Below are 17,180 nucleotides of genomic sequence, written 5' to 3' on the forward strand. Positions count from 1 at the left end.
TCTGTAATAACTGGATGATGATATGAAGACATTGGCTGCTACAGATCCTGGTTAGTGATGAGCTGGAGAATAATGTATACTGTACATAACAATAAAGGAGAATATTTGTAGCTCAGCGACTAGCACTGATGAGGTTACCCAGTTTGGGTAATGAAATGACTGCAAGAAAATAAGCAAACTCAGAGAGCACCAAGGACATTTCATACTGTATGTTTCAGGAAGGAGACATCGACATCGAGGGAGTTAATAGTTGCAGATTTTCAGTCTTGATGTTCTTTTTCTAAATAATTGTATTACATTCTACAAATGTTGCAGTTGACATTTCTTAAAAAGAATGATATAATAGTATCTAATGAGTGGAATCTAATATAAAAACACCTTAAACTTTGGAAGATAAAACTAGTTATAGAATAAGTTATTTGTGTAAATAAAGAAAAAAACCCTTTTATTAAACTATGTAAAGAAAAATCATAAAAAATAAAAAGAATAGATTAAAAATTAAAATGAAAATAACAGCTCAATTTAAACAACAAAACTTTTTTTTAAAAAAAACTTACATATACACACACAGAGAGAAATAAAAAATAAAAATGTCCGCCTATTTAAGTAAATTTATCTTACATTTTTGCTTTCAAACATTAAAATAAATAACATTAAATTAAATCTAGGCTGTAAGGAATCATACTGTCTGGTCTTGTCTTTCCTGTAACACAAAGCTAATTCAAAAGTTTGAATTAATAGCTGACATATCTCAGAAAGAAGTTCTAATTTTGAGTGGTATGCCAAAGATTGCCAATTGACTGAGAATAATTGAATGAAAGAGATCAAAAAAAGATGGAAGGAATATGTACTGAAACATTGTTCAGTAAAAACATCAATAGCCAATATACCTTAAAAGATACCCCCTACTTAGAATAACATCTAATATTAGAATATGAAGTTATATCAGCATTCTGATCATGATCAAATTGGAAGGCTATAGGAACCAATGGAACACCTACTGAAAAATGGCAAGCAAAAGCAAAAGAATAATAATCAGTCAAGGTTCTCACAAGCAAATCTGAAGAATATACATACATACACACACACACATACTACACTCACCAAAATCAACCCAGATGAAGCCAATAAAATCAGACTTGCAGTCACCAACATCCTTTGCTCCAGTAATCCACCCAGAAGCAACTTACAACAACAACAAGAAAATGCACTCGCCAACCTGAGGAAAGACAACAACACAATCATTCTCCCAGCAGAAAAAGGTAACGCCACAGACCCCACCACCTACCTGGAAAATACCACTAAATCCAAAATAAAAGCCTCTCCCATCAGTGAAGAGATCCAGCAAAGAAACATCCCCAGAGAGAAATCTTCCAGATGCCCCAAACTCTATGGCCTCCCCAAGATACACAAAGAAGGAACACCACTCAGACCCATAGTCAGCTCCATAGGCTCACCTCTACAGAATCTTGCCAAATTCCTCGCCAAACAACTCCAACCCTACGCAGAATCCATCACCTCAAACGTACAAAACTCACTCCACTTCATAGAAACAATAAAGAAACAAAACCTACAACCCAGCGACCTACTTGTGAGCTTCGATGTCATATCCCTCTTCACCCAAGTGCCTATAAAAGAAGCCTTGACAGCTATCGAGAACAAACACAACCCCTCTAAGCACATCCTGGACCTGACCAACCACTGCCTAACCAACACATACTTCATCCATAATGGACAAAGATACAAACAGATATAAGGAGCACCCATGGGATCACCCCTCTCACCCGTCATCACAAATTTATACATGGAACATTTTGAAACTAACGCCTTAGATAAATCTGAACACAAACCCAAACTCTGGCTTAGATATGTTGATGACACTTTCGTGATTTGGCCACACGGGAAAGAAAAGCTGGACAACCACCTCACACATCTCAACAGCCTACACCCCAAAATACAATTCACTATGGAAATAGAAGCAAACAACCAATTTTCCTTTCTGGACGTCCTAATCTACAAAAACCCCAATGGCTCCCTAGGACACACCATCAACTGCTACTTAAACGCACAACCCCATCACCACCCTGCACAGATCAACTCTGTAGCCGAGACCCTCATCTCCAGAACCAAATGCCTAGCCGACAAAGACCACCTGAAAACTGAATTACACACTCTCACAAGCATATTAATCTCCAACGGATTCCAAAGAAAAACAATTACCAACCTAATCCAAAGGGAGACTCTCCCAAAAAACCGAGACACAGAACAGGACAACGGCATCGCCCTCCTCCCTTACATCAAAGACACCACAGATAAAATCAGCAAAATTCTCTACAAACACAATATCAAGGCAGCCTTCAACACTGACCAAAAAATAGCCAACATCTTAAGAAACCCCAAAGACAAAAATCCAGCTAGAAAACCAATGAGTCTACGAAATACCATGCAAAATCTGCCTTGCAACATACATAGGACAAACGAACAGGAGAATAAATGCACACATCGCAGAACACAAGAACGCAGTAAGAAAAAAAGAAAAAAAACGTCCTCCCTTTTCCAGCACCTTAAAGCTACAGGACATGAAATTAATTTTGAAGGAATCTGGTTAATCTCCAAATCTGAACACTTCAACAAGAGAATAATTATGGAAGCTATCGAAATAGAGAAATACCCCCACAACATGAATAAACGTGATGATACCTCCTGCCTACCAGACATCTGGAAACCAGCCCTAGTCAACAAACGAGGCCCACCCACCACCCAGGCTGTTACAACACAAAACAACAATGGACACACAGCCAGCACCGATCAGCACCAATCTACCAATCATGATACAACCACATGACCAATCATTCCACTTACTGAAACAAAGCCAGCACTCCACACACCCCCACCAAGATTTATAGAAAGACGGCAGCTCCAACTACGCTTTAAGCCCAAAACCCAGCCTGAAGATGGTGAGTGAGACCTCACCGAAACGTTGCCAAGGCAATCTCAATCTTACCTGGGAAAAGACCCGAATACAACAAGACCAGCATAATGTATATGTATATGTATATGTATATGTATATGTATATGTATATGTATATGTACATGTACATGTATATGATGTATATATGTTTATGTATATGTCTCTCTGTGTGTGTGTGTATGTATATATATTTCAAACTATTGCACAATATCCTTAATTCATATGCTGATAAAGTAATCCTAAGAGTTATTGTTAGATAAGAGCCCTACATAGAAAAGTAGGTGCCAGATGTTCAAGCTGGTTTTAGAGAAGACCAGGGAACATGGGGCAATATTTCTAATGCACATGAATAATTGAAAAAGCCACCGAATGCAAACATTAGACACTATGTCATTCACTGATTTTAGAAAAGTTTTTGATTGTGTCAATCACATCAAGCTGTAGTATGTGCTTAGAAAAAAATAGGAATTCTAGAATATCTCATAGTGGGAAAACTATGCACAGTCCGAACAGAACATGATGAAACTGACTGGATCTACATTGGGAAAGAAGTGAAACAAAGACATATACTTTCCCCTTACTTATTCAACCTACATGTTGTATATTTGGGGGAACTGGATTGGGAAGAGCCAGTTTGGTCTAGTTAAGTACTTGGTTAACTAGACATCAAGCAACACCCCCACCCCCAGGAAACTGTGTATTGTAGTCCCACCATAGATATGAAAACCAGCTGGATGACTTTGGGCCAGTCACACACTCTCAGCACAACCTATCTCACATGATTGTTGTTGTTGGGAAAACGGAAGGTGGAATAGGTATGTTCACTGCCCTGAGTTGCTTATAACAATAGTTATAAAATATAAACAAGCAAAGAAACAAATTGTGTAAAGATAGATATGGTTTTAAATCTGGAGGAAGGAACATCAATAATTTGCACTGTGGTGGTGACACTGGTCTGATAGCCAAAACTGCAAAATTAGATCTACAAAATCTAATACTAAAAGTCAAGGAGTGCAGTGAAAAAAAATGGGACTAAAAAGAAGACCAAACTAATGGCAATAAGAACAACAACCAGCCTTAGAATTGATAACGATAATATACATTTCATGGTCAGCCCTTTCTTCCCCAACTTTTCCTTTTCCGTCTTCTAATGTTGATCTTTACTCAAAGGCCGTCAAGAAGAACTGCTTTGAAGAATTGAGAATTCCGTCATATTTGTTCTACTTCTCCGTAATCTGCTTGCCTACAATAAGCTTCAGATCAGCACTAGACCTTGGATTCCTGGCTGACTGGTAATATTTAGAAACACCTATTTTTACTTCTGGAGTGTGCAAAGAGACAGAAACTGGTATTTAAGTTTTTCTATCATGCTAGCAACAATGATAGGAATGTAAGGCAGAGATGTGAAAATAAAAATAAAGGGCTAAAATTAGCAAGAGAAAAAGCTGCAAAAAAGGTGTGGGTTCAGTTATTACTCGGCCTTCATGGAATAGTTGTTTTTCAGAGGTGATTGCATTCCTGTATAGTTTCTTTTAATAGCCCTCTGTGCTGATAGATTTGTCATGCCTCAGTTGGCTCAGAATGCAGGTGGAGACACAAGGAGACTAGTCAACTCAAAGCTTTTGATGATTCAAAAGAGTCATGCTCAAAAGCTGGGTTCCATCAATCTCTTTCAACCATTTATTCATTTTTCAGGGACTTCAGCTAACCTGTCCCCAAGTCCTCTTTAGCCACACTCCAGTGGTGGGTTTCCAATTTTTTTAGAACCTATTCTGTAGGTGCGCTATAAGCCGAGCGGTGACTTTCCAGTAGAACGGATTAGGTTCCGCATGAGCCAAATGGTACTTGTTGATCGCTCTCAGATGCCAGCTGCTCCTCACCTATCTATTTTGCTACATTTAGCAGAGGGCAAGCTTAGATTGTAACACCGGGGTGGCTAATGTTAGACAGCCCCCTCTACAGCTGCCTCAATCCTTTCAATTTAGTAAGCCAATCAATGAATTTAAAATATCCAATATCTCCCTAGGGCTTTTCCTTCAGCTGCCCAGGAAAATGTAGGTGGAACAGAACCAGCTCTGCCTGAATGCAAAAAGGCTTCTGCTGGTGGGGGAGCAGGACAGGAGAGGGACCATTCCAGTATGGGGCCTTAGGAAGCCCCGGTATGGGAAGGCATGCTAAATTCTTTCAACCACTATGTGCGTACCAGACAGGACCGGCTAAAACCCACCTCTGCCACACTCAGACACTCAGAGAGGGACATTGTTTATTTTTATCCCACCTTTATTATTTTTATAAATAACTCAAGGAGGCAAACAAACTGATACTTGTTCCTCCTATTTCTCCACAACAGAATTATGATTTACACGGACCAGTTGCTGACATGTCATGGACCTGTGCTGGTCCACGAACTGGGGGTTTGAGACTACTGCACGAGACCAAACTGAAAACCATATTTCACTTTCTGTTTTAGTGGCAATCCATTAGCTAAAGGTTACCCCACACAGATGTGTTAGTCGTTCCCGACTCTAGGGGGTGGTGCTCATCTCCGTTTCAAAGCTGAAGAGGCAGCATTATTCGAAGACGTCTCTGTGGACATGTGGCAGGTATGACTAAACACCGAAGGCACACGGAATGCTGTTACCTTCTCACCAAAGGTGATTCCTATTTTTCTACTTGCATTTTTTACGTGCTTTCAAACTGCTAGATTGGCAGAAGGTGGGACAAGTAACGGGAGCTCACTCCATTACACGGCACTAGGGATTAAAACCACCGAACTGCCAACCTTCTGATTGACAAGTTCAGCATCTTATCCACTGAACTCTTGGCAACCCATTACATTGCAACAAATCTATGTGCCACTTGAAAGAGATTCTGACTGCGTAGTTGGGAAGTAGGGAGTGACTTAATTCCTTGAAGCTTCTGAAACCCACCTTTTCTGCTCAATTTGCAGAAAAATAGGGGGAAGCTAGTTCATATAACCCAAGAGAGCATTACTTGGAAAGCACCTTGTTGCCCAGGTCCAAGCACAAAAATATCGATATAAAACCAGACTGAGCCTAGGTGCTCTTCCGCACTGCATCTGCTACCCAGTGTGAGAACTGGTAGAAAACTATGCTAGCTTACAGAAGGGCTGGCTACCTTTCCAACTCCGATTCTGCCTTGGTAACAAAGCAGACAGGAGATCTCTCTGTCCCAAAGGAGAGAGAAAGGGTGGGAACATCTCCTTGGATGCCAACAGGTTCACAGCATTAGTTCTTTTCTTCCTTATCTCCCCAGCCATATCCCCCCTCAAGAATAACAGAATAATAGAATAACAAAATTGGAAGGGACTTTGGAGGTCTCCTAGTCCAACCCCTTGCTCAAGCAGGAAATCTTATGTCATTTCAGACAAATGGTTGACTAATCTCTTCTTAAAAACCTCCAGTGTTGGAGCACCCACAACTTCTAGAAGCAAGTTGTTCCATTGATTACTTGTTCTAACTGTCAGGAAATTTCTCCTCAGTTCTAGCTTGGCTCTCTCCTTCATTAGTTTCCATTGCTTCTTGTTCTGCCCTCAGGTGCTTTGGAGAATAGACTGATCCCCTCTTCTTTATGGCAGACCTTTAGATATTGGAACAGTCCTATCATGTCACTCCTAGTCTGGCTTTTCATTACTTGACAATTGAGATGTATTTACTAGACATACCCAATTCGTGCAACTGTTCTTCCTATTTTTAGCCTTCTGTCCCCTAATCAGCTTTATAGCTCTAATGACTGTTTTCCTGGCAGTAAACAGACCCTCTCCTCACAATAGAATAGTGTAAAGACCCACCTGCTCCAGCTTCAGAGAAAGTGAATCTTTATGGTGCCAGGAGAACAGGCACCCAAAAGATCTGCTTCCTCTCAATCTCTCCCTGTTTCTTCTGTCACTCATGGCAAGAGAGATAGGAGAGGTGGCATGATAGGAGAGGAGGGCCTGACTCAGTTGCTGCCAAAAGTCAACAGGTGCTAAGAATCAGGGATCAAGAACAAATGGGATGTCTACAGAAGACTTGGGTGGCTGCCTGCAGAAAGGTAAGCTGTAGCTCAGAACAATTCACTGCTGATGGAGACCTTGAATTGGCCAAGGTACAAGATGGCATTTGAAGAGGAGTGGGAAACAATGACCTCTGCAGTGGACAAGGAGTGGTTTGAAGATTTGTTCTTGTCAGTATGCGGAGCATCTTCTTATCAGGGCAAGCAGGTGTATGAATGAGCTGAATATATTTATATATGTGCAAATACATACAGCAGCCAAACTTTTTGGTTTTTTTAAAAATTGGTGTGCTAATAAACCATCTTTCAATTTATAGAAGTAAATTTTCGATGAATAAATCACAGATTTTAAAAAGAATACCAGTCACACATCAATTTCTAAATGATACAACCAACAATTAGTCTAAAACCAAAAATCTAAAACTGCATTAAAAAGCAGCAAGAAGGTTATTCTTTGGATGCACTAGATATAAACTCCTCTTGACTTCCACTTACATCCTCAAGCACGGTGCTAATCTCTAAACTCCAGCTCCAAAGTTGAAATAATGGCTCTTGTATTGATTTTAATGGGAGAGAATGCTAAAAGAAGTAGAAGAGAGAGGAGGGGAAGCATCACTTCCTGATTTACATTCACTCAGTTTCATGTTTGTTTTTAGCCACAAACATTTAGGCAGAGTAGCTGAGTCTTTCTGGTTTTTGTTTGAAGGTCAACATCATGCCCATGGCAACTATTGACCGAATACCTCAGAATTATGTTCTGAAAAGCTTCAAAATGCAGAAGGAAGGATTCCTGATTAGTGGTTGCTCATAGAAATACTTGAACAAACAAGTTAAAAGTGTTTACTTTTATCTACAGGCTAGTAATATCTTGGACAAATCTTTTGTTATCAGCAGTTTCATCTATTATCTGAAAGATGTCTGAGCTGGCCAATCTCCTTTAAAATTACCCTACCAATCTGTTTCCTGTGCCCGCTTTCCCCCTCCTGTTGTATGATATTATAGTATAATATAATATATATTATAATGGCCTAGGAGCCAGTGTATGATCTGATGTTAAACAAAACCTGTTATCAATAACTTTCTTGCTGTGAATAATTTGGGGGATACCTCCCTCCTGCCTCAGCATTTATTGACAAATTTATGTCCATTCTTTTATTCTCTATACACATCCGATATTTTCTAAACCCTGAACTTTTGAGAAATATTTCTATTATTTATTATTCAGCTACTTTAAAAACATGCCATTCCACTGCTAATGATCAGTCTCCGACCAAAACATTTCAAAATCAATTCAGGAATTCTTACTATGTTCTTTTTGAAGGAAAGGCTGGAGAGATGAATTGTTGTCCATTCCCATAGATTACTAGTCAAACCTGTCAAGACTGACTGCATTGCAGAAAAACAATTAAAAAGGCATTTCAAAGCCTTACAAAAGATTTTTAGGTGTCAAATTTAATAACCATCTAGCTTGTTAATTATATAGAGAAAGTTCCTTGAAGTTAAAACATCTGTGAAGAATTGCTAGATAAAATAAGGGCGAGGTAGTCCCGAAGAAAATTAGCAATATTTAGTGGGTTTCAATAAAAATGGAATGGTGTGAAACCAAGCCCATAAATACTTCAAATTGCTTTCATTTCACTTGTCCAACCAAGTTACTTTGGGTAGTTATACATAAAGGATCACTTTGGGGAGAGGCTATAGAACTGCATTATCTCTTTATGGGCTGCTACCATCACAATACAGAATTTACACTTGAATGCAAAACCTTTAGGATGGGGTCAGGATAGGACAGAAGTAATTAGACCTCTCCAAGGTGTAAAAGCAGGGGAGGAGTAAGCAGAAACTCTGCCTTTAATAGTCTCCATAATCTTAGTAGGGACAATAAGCATTTCCCAAACTATGCTTTTCAGGAGGGGCTTCCAATGGATGCAAGTTGATTTGGTGGTGGCCCTGAGCTTTCTTTGGGTGGGTTTGCTGGGACTGGATGATACAATGGCAACTTTGGTAATGGTCAACATGATCTCAGCATTTTTAGTTGTCTGCTGAGTGGCATTCAAGAAGTGATCATTAATCCAAGACTGCTAGTACCACTTAAACTGGAAATTGACCCCGAGATTCAAAATATTCACAAAGAAGAAGAGCACATTTTCCTGTTTCATCAACAAGATTGATGAAATTGAATATTATGTTGGTGTTTACACATTATGATAAGCTAAGCTTCAACTGGAAAATGAGCATAGTCATACTCGCTGGTTTCTGCCTATTTAACTGAATTTCCAGAGTTGTACGAATCAGGGATACTAGATTCTTCTGCCTTGGAAGGATTTATTAGGAAAATAAATCCTGAACAAATAATGTTCCAGGAGGAAAAAACAAGAATGTGTGCTTTATACAACAAAGATAGATTAGACAAACTTTGGAAGGTTCCTAGCCACACCTGCTAGTGGGCAGGTGTGTGTGGGTTTATCACTAAGCTACAAGTAAGGAAAGATCAAATATTTTTGTTCTGCGTCATGGAAAATATTTAGCAATATTCCTAACCAATGGACCCGTGATTATATGTTTCCACTTTTTAAAATGTTGATCTGTGTCTTTTATATTATGAATATTTGTCTGGGATCAATAAAGTCCTGGATCCAAATGCCTTGCAGGTGTTTCAAGACTTTCTGGAAGAGATCGGATTTATAGAAGAGATGCCTGATAAATTTTGTGATGCCCTCTGCATCTTTCTCTAAAAAGAAGAGAAGCAAACTACAGGGATATCTCACTACCAAGCAAGAGTTTTGCCAGCATTCTCCTGAACAGACTTGCCACTCTCTCAGAAAGGAACTTCCTGGAAACTCGTTATGGCTTTCGGCCAGAATGAAATATAGTAAACATGATATTTGCCAGGAGGTAGGTCTGGAACATGCCTTTTTTGACTTGACAAAGGTATTTGGCATTGTAAATAGGGAGGCTCTCTGGATCATCCTGAGATACTATAGATCAGGGATGGAGATGGTTTATGGCCCCTTTATGATCTGTTAATTTCAAGTCGCAGAATTCCTGAGCCAGCAATGTGGGAGTTAAAGTCCACAGATCATAAAGGTGTCATAGCTGTCCACCCCTGCTATAGATACCCAAGGAAATTTGTGAACTCGATTCAGCTGCTCCATGCCAAAATGACAAATCCCTTACAGTGATGATATGTTACTTGCACTTGCCATTTCCAATGGGGTGAATCAGGAGTGTGTACAGGTAATTCTCGATTTATGACCACAATTGAGGGCAAAATTTCGTAATGGTCATAAGTCACTTTGTTCAGTGCTGTCGTAACTTCAAACGGTCACTAAATGAATGGTTGCAAGTCAACAACTACATGTATTATGCATCACTGACCTTTCTGTCACCTTCCCTTTGAAAGTTGGCATGCAAAGTTGCCAAAGCTCAACATTATTGCCACTGCTATTCATTCTCGTCGTGGATACCTTCATGTGAGACCTGCATCACAGTGCTTCCTGGCCTTTCTCTATGCTGCTGATCAGGGGTGTGATTGAAAAATTTTAGCAACTGGTTCTCTGCTCAGTTGTTGGATGGGTGTGGCCATGATGGGCATGGCCTCCTCAGCCTCCTGCACTATGGTGGGGGGGGTGTTTTTGTCCTCCCCAGGTTTTGGAGGCTTTCCTAGAGCCTCTGGGAGGGCAAAAACGGCCTCCCCTGAGCTCTGAAAGCCCTCCGGAGGCTGGAAATGGGCCCGTTTCTGGACTTCCAAAACTGGGCCCATTTTTCACCCTCTCAGAGCTTCTGTGCAGACCCTGCACTTACCTGGCATCCAAAATGGGCCGTGTGGAGACTCCTGGGAGGGGCAGGGAGGGTGGAGCCAGCCAGTCATTGCAAATACCAGTTTGATGAACCAGATGTAAAATTAGCATCTGGTTCACCCAAACTGGTCCAAACTGGCTGAATCCCACCCCCGCTGCTGATGGTTTTCTTAGGGTTGCCACCAGGGAAAAAGTGCAATGCTTTGTCCATATATGGAAAAACCATCTTAACCAATAGACTTAGACTAACTTTATTGTCACTTTAAATGTACACTGATCGACATACTGTACATTAAAATGAATTTTTGTTGCATACAAGCTCTCAAAGGGTCACCACCTCCAATATACGCTACGAAAACATGACAAAAATCTAAATAAATAAATTCAGTTTGGGCCTCACTATCAAGAAGACTGAGTATCTAGAAATTAGCCAGAGCAGCTCCACCATCCAGATCAATGGTGAACCCTTTATAAGTCATGGAGATGCACATGCCCAATTGGTCATTGGGTGTTTCCTTTCCTGACCATGACAGCAATGATACAGTCCAGCTGTAATAACAGAGAAAATGCTACAGTGGCATGACTTTATTTTATAAGCAGCACATCACCTATCACTTTAATATCAATGGCAAATGCATGCATAGGAGTGCATAGGAGACCAAAGCAAAAGTGGCAGGACAAAATTAATGCAGACATGAAAAACCATTCAGTTGGACTCAGTTGAAGAGCCAATCTACCCAGACTTCAAATGGCTAGTTGGAATGGATCTACTATGCCTCTGGATAATGGGGTGCCTATGCATCAGCCTTGAAGCGACCACAAATTCACCGAATTTCAATCCCATGGGAATCATGGATCTTGAATTTTGGACACACTCTGTAAGTTAGCCCATTTGAAGCAGTTTAGTTGAAAGACTTTTGCCCTTAAATTACTGTTTTGCTTAGTTCAAAACACAAGTTTTAGTAGTACAGTATGTGTATTATTCATTTTGGCCCCTGGAGATTACTCTGTTTTGGAAAGAAAGTATCTCTGAAATGATGAGCCAATGAGTCATGGATTGCCTAGTGGCAATTAAAACTGAAAGGTCAATAATGGAAACTTACTCTTGACTATTGCCTGATTTTACTATGGAAATCATGACGTAACTTTGCGTATTCTTTAGCAAAAAAATGTTATTACAGTATTATTTTATTCTACATTATTTATATATAACTCAAGGCAGCAAACATACCTAATTCTCCTGCCTCCTATTCTAGTTGTTTTCCTACTATTGTCAGGGTAATTGAATAGCCAATGGGCAACAAATAAATGTTTACAAATTATTTCATATATATAGGTACTGTAGAGAAGGACCTTTGAAGCCTAATCATCGTAAGTAAAACATGTTACTTCTGGAGATAGCTTCACTCCAACATAAAAACCATGATGCCATTATATCTGCACATCCTTTGCCATCAAAGTGGCTATGTCTTTGTATCAGGGGCTCTCCACTCAACCTGTCTGCTGATGAGGCACCATATTTGATCAATTGTTTATGGTTTGCAACTGCAAAATAAAATGCTACCATTGTCTAGTTAATTGGGAGAACCACTGGGCAATAAAGTAATGTTTGGAAATTATTATTTCCTCGACAGACGTAGCCTAACCAACATCATTTTAGAATTTATTAACGGGCAAGATACCAAGTGAGGGAAAAGGAACCATCACCTTTAAATGGATCCTAATAATCTCCTGCAGTCATCAAAGACTCCTATGACTCTTATGAACCCTATGAAAAGTAAAAGTGTGTAAACTCAAAGGGAGCCCTGAAGGGACAGTACTATATATCAGTGGGGGGTTCCTACCGGTTCAGCCGAACCGGTAGTGGTTTGGCAGCCTGGGTCACTGGAACCTGCAGCAACCCAGGCCTGCCACACAGGGGTGGGTTCCTGCCAGTTCTAACCTCTTCTATAGAAGAGATTGCACAAATCTACAGTGCCGTTTAGAACCGGATCCAGCTCCCTCCCCATGCCTGTCCACACATCATCAAGATGAAGAGCGAGAGGAGGAATTCTGGGAATTGAAGTCCACAACTCTTAAAGCTGTCAAGTTTGAACATCCCTGGGTTTTTTTTCTAAAGGGTTAGGGGTGCAAGGGTCTTGTAACTTGACAGCTTAAAGACTTGGGTGCTTCAACTGCCAGAGTTTCTGAGCCAACATTTTGGTTGCTAAGCAAGAGCGTTGTTAAGTGAATTTCACCACATTTTACACGTTGGCCATGCCCACCCAGTCACATGGCTGGCAAGCCACTCCCACCCAGTCACATGGCTGGCAAGCCACTCCCACAAAGCCGGCCACACCTACAGAAGAGGTTCTAAAAATTTTTGAAACCCACCACTGCTGCTACCCCCCTGAACCATTCTCCGGGTGGCACCATAAGCACCACCATTTTGTTTTTTCATGCGCAGAGCAATTTTTTTTTTGCATTGCCCATGCACACACAGCACGCATCAAGCATGCACGCCCACGAGCGAACTGGCAGTAGTGACTGCCGGAACCTTCCCCTGCTATATATACATGGGTGGAACAAACAAACACATTCATAAGAAAGAGACTGGGTGTTGGACTAACCAGACACAGCAAAACTGCTATGCTAGGGAGCCCAATGGCTATGATAAAGCTTCAGTCTTTTTTCTCCCCAGATCTTTCTATAGGAGTCTTTACAGGCAAGATATAAGTAGCAAAATGGGTTTTGGGTCTGATTCTTTCCTTTCTAAAAGCAACATTCCACCTCTCCCCGCTAGCAATTTTAATAAAATTCTCCCTTTGTTACCTCAGGCAAATGGCAGTTTGAAGCAGCAAAATGGCCTCAGGGTCTGGATGTAATCCAATAGGACTCACCTGCCCCAGATAGTTTGGTCTCTGCCCCCCCAGCTTCTGACTTGAATGCAGGCTGGCCTGGGTTGTAAAATTACTGCCAATTGTACAGAAGTATCGCCAAAGGCTAGGGTGGATTTCCCTCAGTTATATTAATTTCCTCCAACCTTATTGTCAAGAGAGTGATTTCTTGCCAGTTTTCAAAAATAATTTGGCATTGCTTCATTCGTCTGTTACCTTAAAAAAAGCCAGAGGTCCTAATAAATAGCATTAAAAGAGGGTTTATGTAGAGATTAGGGATACAGTTACAGCTTAGTGTAATATAACATATATACTTATACTATATTAACCTATAACATATCAAGTATAGTTTCATGAGGGTGACTGGGGATGTTTTAAAGAAATTTTGATGTTTTTAGGGCCCCAAGGAACTCAGCCAATTATTTATATTAACCTTAAGGAAGGAGCAGTAGGTTCAATATTTTTCTTTCCTTTTGCGGATAATTTCAATTTCAGGTTACATATTCCTTCCTGGCTAGGAAATCCTGGGAGCTGAAGTCCACAGATCATAGAGTTGCTAAGGTTGAGAAACACTGACTCGTTTATTTATATCTCACCTTTATTATTTTTTACAAACAACTCAAGGCTTGTAAACATATCCAATACACTTTCCTCCTCCTATTTTCTTCACAACAGCCCTATGAGGCGAGAGAATGTGACTGGCCCAAGTCCACCCAGCTGATTTTCATGGCTAAGGCATGACGATATTTTGATGCCTTTACTACTGCTGTAGACCAATCTGGCTCTTAGTGGTTGTTTGGGATTTCAGTATGAACATGATGCAGCTACAAAGACCAAAGGCTAGGTCAATTGTTGAAATAGCCAAATAATATGAAGTTCTTAGATTAGCCAGGTCTAATATTCTGCTTCTACATGTGCATTTTCTCCATGGTTCATTTCACAGCTGCAACTCTTGTTGCCTCCAGCTGAAGCTACTGCGTTCTTGTTTTAAATCTCTTCAAAAAAAAAAGAAAAAAAAAAGAACGGTAGCTGCTAATCAGGTCCTGTCATGCTTTCCATCAGGGGTATGCATTTTGCCTCTGAGTATTTGAATAGTAAATGATGCCTAATATATATTAAGATATTTAGATGGGATATGTGATCAGGATTAGGATTTTGCTAGCTCAGGAGACAAAGTGGGTTGCAGAAATGTACCAAGTAAGCAGAATTAAGAGGATGTGCACCATACTTTTTGGGGTGGGGTGGGGATGGGGGTTAATAGGGTGGGGGATCTCTGGCTTGTAGCTCTTCATGTTTCATCATTTCAGAAAGAATGCTGCTTCCTCACCAAATATGAGGCTGTTAAATTCTGCTGTACCGAGGGTCCTTATCATTTTTTAAAAAGAAGGTTCACTGCCTTTCTTTAGCACCATCGGTTTCTAGCTTTGGACCTTGAAATAATCTGTGCAACAATAACAACAGTTATTGTTGTTACAATTAGAGACAACAGGCCTTCAGCTCAGGGGTGAAATCCTCCCAGTTCGGCCCGAACCCGTAGGGACGATTGTCCTTGGTTCTGCAAACTGGTAGTAAAAAAATAAGGTTCCAAGGATGTGCGATTCACAGCTGAGATCATCAGAAGCTTTTTTTCCCGTTTTTAAAAGCATTTTTCCACTGCCCGTTCGGGTGAATAGACAGGGAAAAAATGCTTTAAAGGACCACAAACCTGGCGCTAGACGCAGCATCAGAGGATACCCCTGAAAGAGCACAGCAATCCAGGGCTGGAAGGGACCTGGAGGTCATCTAGTCCAACCCCCTGCTCCAGCAGGACATTGTTAAAGTGAGTTTCTGTCTTTTGACCCCCAGTCATATGACTACATAGCCATGCCCACCCAGTCACATGACCCTCACCAAGCTATGCCCACAAAACCAGTAGAAATTTATTTTAGATTTCATCTCTGCTTTAGCTGCTGCCTTATTTTTTGTGTCATCTAGATGTCCAGTGGTGCTGTCACTGGCTGGTGGTTATTCATTGCAAGTTTCATAGGGAAAGAAAAGTCTGATCTTGCAGTTATGGGAGGAAGATTCTACACAAGCAGAAGAACTGTTTGATTGGTGTAAGGTAGGTTCACCTGGAAGTTTGGCTTAGGCTTGTGTGGATGGTTGTTCCCCAAATTAAATTAAGGGGGCATTCTGGAATAGATGAGGCATTTTCTTGAAGGTGCATCATACATGGCTAACTTTCAGAACCCAATACTTCTCAGAACGCTCTCAGCAGTCTTATCATCTTAGCTTGACCATAAAACTCTTGGAAAGTGGCTTTCAGTCTACCATTTCAAACTAAGAGCAACCCTCAGATTCAAAATAATGGCATGCTCTCGTTCATTTTAAGGAAAGATCTACCCGCCTCCATTGTTACATCCTCAAACCCTCATAGCTTCAACCTGAACTGTCTACCGTGGACCTCACCCCATTCCTAAGAGGTCCATAAAGGGGGTGTACATAAGCGCACCAGCATGCCTACCATCCCTGTCCTACTGTCCCCATTTACTTGTATTCATTTCCTTGGTTCATGTCCATGTTCATACTTATATCTGCTATCCTGTACACGTTTGACAAACTAATAAATAAATAAATAAATAAATAAATAAATAAATAAATAAATAAATAAATAAATAAATAAATAAATAAATAAATAAATAAATAAATAAATAAATAAATAAATAAATAAAATACTTGACCTACCGCTACTGACCTTCTCAGTGAAAAGGTACTGTGAGTTTAGCTAAACAGGTTTGAGGCCTTATAGGATCTAGTTGTGGTTGAACTAAAAATCCCAACATCCTTCACCATTGACTATACTGATTGCATCTGCTGGGAGTTGTAGTTCAACAACAACAGAAGAACTGATACAAGCATGTGTTTGATAGCAGTGCTGGACTCATAGGACCAGAAGCTGGAGTTTTATTGCCTAAAGCATGGATGAGATTGGCCGAGGGCTAGAAAAAGAACTGTTCCTGTTCCAAGAAATGGGGAAAGCTCTTTCAAGCATACCCTGAGGAGTAAGCAAGAGAATTGCATCAAATTCCCCTCAGGGGAAGCAACCAACCATCTGCAATACCTGTGCTGTGCTATAGATTTTAGATTTTCAGCCAATGGCGGCAGGAGAGGTGGGTGGTGGTGGAGGGGTGGGAACACAGCTTTGAAGTATGGCACCTAATAATCATCCACAATTAAAGCAAATGATTTTTTTTTTAAGAATAAAAAAATATTTGTTGTCAACTCTGTTAATTATTTTTTGGTTTATGCATAGAGGCGGTGGTGGGAAAATTAATTTGTTATCTTACATGGGTTTTGTAAGCCTGCAAGCTAAGCAATTTTAAGGCAGCACTTCACTTCAAAGGCACCTTTAAGACAAGTTGAAGGGATTTTTTTATTGCTCCCAGATACAACCCAGCCCAGTAACGATCTGATTCTTAATTAATTACCTAATTCCAGCCAAGCCCATCGCCACATATAGATGTGTATATATATAGAGGG

The sequence above is a fragment of the Natrix helvetica genome, assembly GCF_964273705.1.
Source record: "Natrix helvetica genome assembly, chromosome: 1".
Taxonomy (NCBI): Eukaryota; Metazoa; Chordata; class Lepidosauria; order Squamata; family Natricidae; genus Natrix; species Natrix helvetica.